Consider the following 7921-nt stretch of genomic DNA (forward strand, 5'->3'; position numbering starts at 1 on the left):
TCGAGAATCGCCCGCTCCATCTATTGGACAAGCTAGATTTTTTTTTTCTTTTTACATTTCATTTTTACTTTCTTTTACAAAAAAGGAAGTATTGTATTCGCGAAAAATTTTTCACTCAAAGATCGGCCTTAATTTCTATTTTGCTCACCCCCCGATGAATGTTGGGTTTTTTTTTCGACTCGACCACACGTGGATATATGCCTAGGAACGTACAGACACCCAAAATATCCATTTTGACGATCCCCGAGTTAATTACAACGAGTTTTCTCGTGACGTCTGTATGTACGTATGTATGTGCGTATGTGTGTATGTATCTCGCATGACTCAAAAACGGTATGTCTTAGAAAGTTGAAATTTGGTATGTCGACTTATAGTGGGGTCTAGTTGTGCACCTCCCCTTGTGGTTGCATTTGGATGTTCCTAAGGGCGTCTTTTACACCTTTTTTTGGGGGAAATCATTGTTAATTTCAATGCAAACCCAAGTGGTGTTATAATTAGGCAAACACTTTCGCCAACCTTAGAGACAAATTTGGCGGTTTTATTTAATTATTGTTTTTTTTTTTTTTAATCTGATTTCATTTTGGCCACTATTAGCGATATTTAGAGAGATAACCATTGAATCACATTACAATGCCCAATATTGGGAAAATGAATCTGTATAGGACGTTCTGTTTCAGTTCGCAACAAACTTGAATTAAAAATATTTAAAATTTCTTTGCTTACTCCAAGGCACCATTATCATTAAATTAGCGTAAAAGGAAGACATGTGATGCTCGTTTTGTATGAGTTTTAGGTTTAAATGGTATCAGATTAAACTGGGGCCGAATTCAGGGAAGGGTCAAAGGGTCAGTTGACCCTCTGCGACAAGAATTTTATTATGATTACCATTACTTCAATTTTTTAGAACCGAAAATGTAGTGGAATTATGGTTAACTTTTTTGTTTTTGCTTGGTTCTGTAAGGTATTTCTTCTTAGTGTGTCGAAACTCAAAGGATTGACTGGGCCCCTTACTGGGCTATTGTTATTTTGAGTTTTTTGAACAACAATCATTTCTATTGAGTTAAACGTTTTTCAGAGCACCCTTCCACCTCAAACCACATGTGTGTATTTGTGTATTGTTTATGCTTTTCCAACAATTTTATAACTGTAATATCATATATTCAAAGCTTACGGTAACGTGGTCAACCTATCTGCCAAAAGTGATATGACTTTTGATGAAATAATATGATCCGTGGCGCAAGCGGCGCCATTGAAAAAATTAGAGGAGAGGGGAAAATTAGAAAAGGTTTTGGTCTCATTTGGGGGGGGGGGGGTGCGTAGAGTGATTCAAAAATACATGTAAAAAAAGTTTCTCCTAGATAACAGGACACCCTTCAGTATTTTTAGACTTGTGAATAATAATACACAGGAAGAGTTTTAGCTTCCTATTTCAACTGAAAGAGGGTTCTCAACCCCCTCCCCCAAAATTCATACGTATGGGAAAAGAGGTTAAAATATAACATTGGTAAAACAATGCTGCATATTATTATATACACTAGTAATATGCATATACTTTGCAATAAAATAATTATTTACAAAAAAAAAAAAAAAAACTGGTGCGATTAAATGTTTTTAAATTTGTGGCATTTTCTATGCTACGGCTAATGTTAAATGAATTCGCCATTGAGCACATTCTTAAAATTTGAGTAAGTAGCTAAAACTTTTGCAGCATAATACTATTAGTATGTTTAAAAAAAAGTAGGGGGTTTCCTGGACTAGGTGAAAAATAGTTTTTTTGAACTACCCTAAGAATCCGTCATCTACCTTGGGGGATAGGCTTAATTGATACTTTTTACGCAGGAGCAAAAGCTTTGGCCATTGAGATTTGACCCCCTCACAAAAATTTCTGGATTCGTCCCTGCATTAAACTTGTGGAATTAATTAGGGTTCTTGTGATCTGTGGATTAGTATCGTTGGTGCAGAACTTCATAAGCTTCTAAACTGATAGTGTATATCGTGGTTATCTGTCTGCATTAACTTCATAGAGAAGGAAATCAAGGTTTCCTTTGACCACGGCACCGATGGGAAGTCTCGGGAGGTCATTGGGGCCTCCCGAAAATTCCCTTATTAGGCAAATTTTGTCTGACGAATCAGTAACATTTGGAATTCCATTCGGCTACTTTCATCTGACGGCTCGGCAAAATATGAAGTTTTATTCGGTGATGTTATCATCATTCGGAAAAATTTGAAGTTTTGTTCTGCAAGCTTCGGCCCTCCCAAAAATGTAGTTTGCGGGGCCCCTTGCCTTTGGGTCTCCTAGTCTCTGGGGCAAATGAAAACACATTTTGTTAAATGGAAACGTGAGTTCATTTGCAAGCAAAATCAAAAGCTGAATATATTTTATGCCCTGCTATTATCAAGGTGTCTTGTATGTTATGCAAAAAATTTTGTTTTTCAAAGGAGTTGAATTTCGGTGAGGAAAGATCTAAAAATGATACGCTGAAATTTTGCTTCTGTTTACTCCTACCGGCACTGTGTGAAATAATTTGAAGCCTAATCTGACGAGACACATGCGCTGCTGATGTTTAAAACCGATGTTTGCAGACGGGGAATAAATTCCTTAACTGTTTCCTGACTGAATTGTGCGATTGTTTGTGTTGAAATTACTACTGATCATTGTGACTAAATTTTGAATTAGCTTGTATTTTGATTAAACATTCTCAAAAATGGTATATTTTAATGATTCAAGCTCTGTACATAAGAAAAAAAAACTAATTACGGTTAATAACGATCTGGAGTTTTTTCATTAAAGTTGTAATGATAATTGTAAATATTTCCCTAACTGTAAAATAGTCACCTTAAGAGCAAACCTCTTTCGCAAAATCTATAAAAGGCACTGAGTCAAGAATGCCTGCGTTGGTATTTTTCACTTTGTGAGCAATTGAGAAACGCTCTTGGTTATATATTTTTCATTGACTTTCTAATATAGAACAGCATGGGCGCTCATATGCAAAATTGTTAGAGGGGCGCAGGGAGTGGAGGCTCAGATATTTTCTCCATAGAAACCAATTTCAGTACAGATTAGAGTTATTAAAGTTTGACATTTTTAATAGTTTATTCATTAATGGCTGGAGAAGAAATGTTTTTACATTTTTGCAAAGAAAAAATCTATTGAAAGCAAGGAAGTTCTAATTTCTAAGGGGATTTTTGACTGTCTGCTCTAAAAAAAATATTTTATCAACTAAAACAATATCTTTATGATATCGAAAATATCTTCACAGTGATTTTTACGTAAATTTTGAATTAATTTTCACAATTTTCCATGATTTTTCTCAAAGCTTTATTTTTTATGTATAATTACTGCAATAATTACTTACCTTAAGGTAAAAAAAAATGTATTCTGTAGCTGTTCTATAATACTAAGAAATGTTTCATTAACTTCTTTTGTAAATAAGAGAAAAGAGTTCTCCGCAAAACTGTTCTCAAGTTTTTAACTGCCGTGAATCAACTTGATGTTTTTTTTTTTAAAGGAAAAAAATACTGTCATCGACTTATTTACAGAAGTTTTTATCGGCACGCGGTTCAAAAAATGTAGAGAAACGCCTAATAGACTATGCGAGCAATTATACACTGTATTCCAGTTGATAATAAATCTTTTTGTTTATCTGTGGTGGATAGTTAAACCCTTTCTTTTGTTTGTTTTTATTCACGATTTACTTTTACATTGCATTATCTATCTTAAGTAGTTAAGACCGTCGAGTTCTATTGGATGGGATTCCCTACTTTCGCAGTTGAAGCAGATAAGATAATATTGTTTAAAGTATTATCAATACTATTTTACTCCAACATTCTTGTAATAGTGAAATTATGCGCTTGCTTGAAGTTTTTGGGTTTATGTATGTAAACAAATGATCATGCTGACTTCTAAGAATGCTGACTTCAGGAACGACAAATGTATTTACTTTTGCTTCTAAATGTAAAAAAAGCTCTTAAAACAGAAAACAATACTTCTTTTAGGAAAAGATTCTTTTAGAGAAGGAAGAAAGCAACCAACTACATTACTGCATAGGATTGTGGTTGACAAATAAAAATCAGTCATTACCCCAACTTTGTATTTTTGTGGAAATGTTTGCTTTTGCACGACACCTCTTCATGTGTTATTTGGAGGTTAATAAATTATTTTGCAGTTAAATTTTTCTTTGAATTCAGTTCGTGAGCATTTTGAACCAAATTTATATACAGTCGAACCTCTATATATCGAACTTCCTCATATCGAAATTTTCTATATATCGATATCCCAGCAAATTTCAATGTTCATTACATAGAAAAATTGTTTCTATATATCGAAAAAATCTCTATATATTGAAATTTTTTTTGAGACATTCGTAGATTTTTTTTCCACTTTAGACTGTTTGTCTCATAAAAAATAAAGATTAGGGGAGAAAATTATGTTGACTAAAGGTTGCTAAGAAACTCTTAAGAAATCTGGGTTTGAGGGGCGTGTAGATAGGTCGTTGTTCCGTTCTGGAGTTCTTAAATTCCCTCAAGTTTATTTCAAATCTTAGTTGTAACCAGTAACACTGTAAAATCAGTTTGAAGTTATCCTTTTTGTCTGTTGATTATCATTCCTACTCTTTTTAGCTGCAGTAAAAATCATTCAAGTTAAGTAGATAAATTTTTTACTTTTTTCTCGATTACATTGTCAAAACGAAAATCCACTCATGTTGCGAATCTAGTTGAACTGCCGAAGAATAAAGATGTATGAAGGCACAAAAATGTAATTTCTGTTAATTCTTCAATTTTTAACTTTTGTTTAATTCGATGCTCATATAAATTAGAAATTGAGTTTTATGCACGAAAATTAGCTTTAATTTTAATGTTTTAGGAGACTTTTATGATAAAATAAGATCGTTTCTATATATCGAATTTTTTTCCGGCAATTTGCTACTTCGATATATGGAGGTCCGACTGTATTTTAAAAAACCTTATACCAGGGGTTCCCAAAATTCCATCTGGTACCACAAGGAAAGACGAGGGGTGCCACGAAATTTCCAAGTCATCAGTATACAACAATGTAACAGCTATACTGCCGCCTGCAGGTAAAGGGCAGCAACTGCAAGTTTTTCATTTTTTTTTTGCATTTTTGTCATCTATGGACGTCAGCTTTATAGTACAAACTTGTTTATTTAGTTTCCACTGAAAAGAAAGGCGCGAAAAAAAAAGTCTAATTGAAAGATTTCCCTATGGTTAATATTGAATCCGACACACATTTCTTCAAATATCTCGAAAACTCATTTCTTCAGATACTGCCGTTTACCTGCACACGGCAGTATAGGGGGTCGCGAGAAAATTATAATTCTTCAAAGGGTGCCGCGAATGAAATAAGTTTGGGAAATCCTGTCTTATACATTTGTCAACCCTTAATGATATCATTAAGTTATCTTTTCCCCATAAATTTAAAAAATATGCTCAATACTTTTTCAGCATTAAATTTATCAAAACGCGATCATAAAATAAAAGTAATTTAGACTTCATGTAACACAGTAAATAATTTAATTTTTATTATCACAAAGCAGAAGTATGTACAAAGTTGGAATGAAAACAAAGAGAAGTTTAAAGAGCATTTTGCAGTATTTTTCATGAGTAATCATGAGCTCTGAATTCAGAGAGCCCTGAATCAGAAATGAAAAATCTGAGAAATCATCAGAAATGAAATCAGAAGGAATCAGAAATAAGAGCTTTAAAAAGCTCTGAGTAAGAAATTCAGAATGCTCAATAAGCTCTGAAGTTCTGACAAGTGTTTTTTTTTTTTTTTGCAAAAACACTCATTTTAGAATTTAATAAACTGTTAAAGTCATACAGAAGTTTTACATGATATCTATCAAGACAGATTATAATTTGCAGTTATTTGTAATAAATACAATTGATACTAATACTATTGTTTGGTATCAATAAATAAGTTTAATAATTTATAAATTCTAATAAATTATGAATGCAAAACTTGTTTGAAGGACAAATACTTTTGACCTCTCATGAATAGCGAACTAGACACTAAGGTGGTTCAAAAAAACTTTTTCTCAGCTAGAGTCCAGGACATCCCCTATTTTTTTCGATTTACTAATAGTATTATGCTGTAAAACTTTTAGCTTCTTACTCAGATTCTAAGAGGGTGCTCAAAAACCCCTTAATTTTTCATTAGCCGTAGCGTAGAAAATGCTACAAAATTTAGAAACATTTAATTTCTCCAGCTGTTTTCATTATAAATAATTATTTTATTGCAATGTATATGCATATTACTAGTGTATATTATAACATGTAGCATTGTTTTTTCAGTTCAATGTATTTTTTTAACCCCCCTCCCCATACGTATGAAGTTTGGGGGAGGGGGTCGAGCATCCTCTTCCAGTTGAAATAGGAAGCTAAAATTCTTTAAGTATATTACTATCCACAAGACTAAAAATATTGAGGGGTGTCCTGTTATCTAGGAGAAACTTTCTTTCTTACAAGTATTTTTGAACCATCTCACTGCGCACTCATACATTTTAGCATTGATTCTTATTCAACGTATTCTTTAGCGTTGCTCGTTGTAATTTAGAAACATAATCAGATTTATTTTTTCCCCGAATTGACTCATATTTACGTTAAAATATATGTTGCGCTATGTAATGTATCTATGTAACTGCTATTGAAGCACTTGTCTGACTTGATGTGGTATACAGTACAATCGCGTTTATCCGGGCTGACTGGGATTGAAAGCTATCTGGATCATCGGAAATCCGGATAATCCGAGTAATATGGGTAATAAGCAAAACACATTCGTAAATAACTAGTCTCATCTTTTATTACAGCAAAAAATGGTACTTAGTAACAAAATTGCATAGGAATGTTACTCGCAAACACTTTACCATTTATAGTTCAGCCGCAGTGGTGTCGAACTGACACTCCAAATCCACCTTGTTGTTTGTTAGATTACACTGTACTCCCGATTATCCGTATGCGGATTATTCGGTTTGCGGATAATCCGTGCAGCCAAAAATTTAAATTAAAAAATTTAAAGTTAATTAAAACTAAAAATTATGCCAAATTTTTTGCATATTTTATTATTAGTACTAATGTATTAATTTGAGTTCTAGTAGAGTATCGTAGCTCAACCCGAAGTATTTTATATACACCGTGTACTTTACTTATAGCCTCCAAATACACACTTTTCAGCATGCTTGGTCATTTTAGAATTATCCGTGATTTTCGATTATCCGTGTACATCCGTGCATTAATTAGCACGGATAATCGGTAGTACAATGTACTGCAATTTATTGTGCAACCTAAAAAAGGAATTGCATTTAATTAAAATAAAGAAAGAATATTTGGCGCATTTCTAGTTCTGTTCTTGCTATCATAACTTAGAATAATTATTTTAGTGAATACAATTTTTGTAACCCTGAAAATTTCATCCGGATAAACCGGATATACGGATAAATGGAGGTCGGTTAAATGAGGTTCTACTGTGAAATAAATAAATACCTTCGTGCTGAGAAATAACAGGAAATATCCAACGTTGTTTAGCACAAATAAACAGATTATTTACTACACGTGTTTTGAGGTTTCCAGGAACCTCTTAAAGCTCACAACATTTAATTGAGAAAGGAGTTCCTAGAAACCCCGAAACACGTGTCTTCTGTAATCTGTTAATTTGTGTTAAACAACGTTGGATATTTCCTGTTATGTTCTACTGTACTTGTACAGGGTGTCTTGAAAAAGACTGACTGTTTAAAAAAAAATTGTAACAGGAGAACGGTTAATGATAAAAAACAAATTCTTTCAGAAAATTCGTATGGTGGGCGCTACATTTTCTCCCTCAGAGTTTCATATTTTAGTTCAAAAATGTTTCAATAGATGGCGCTGCTCATAGTAAGCCGGTAAGTCAAAAAAGAAGAATTGAAAT

This window comes from Uloborus diversus, chromosome 9 (genome assembly GCF_026930045.1).
Source record: "Uloborus diversus isolate 005 chromosome 9, Udiv.v.3.1, whole genome shotgun sequence".
Lineage (NCBI taxonomy): Eukaryota > Metazoa > Arthropoda > Arachnida > Araneae > Uloboridae > Uloborus > Uloborus diversus.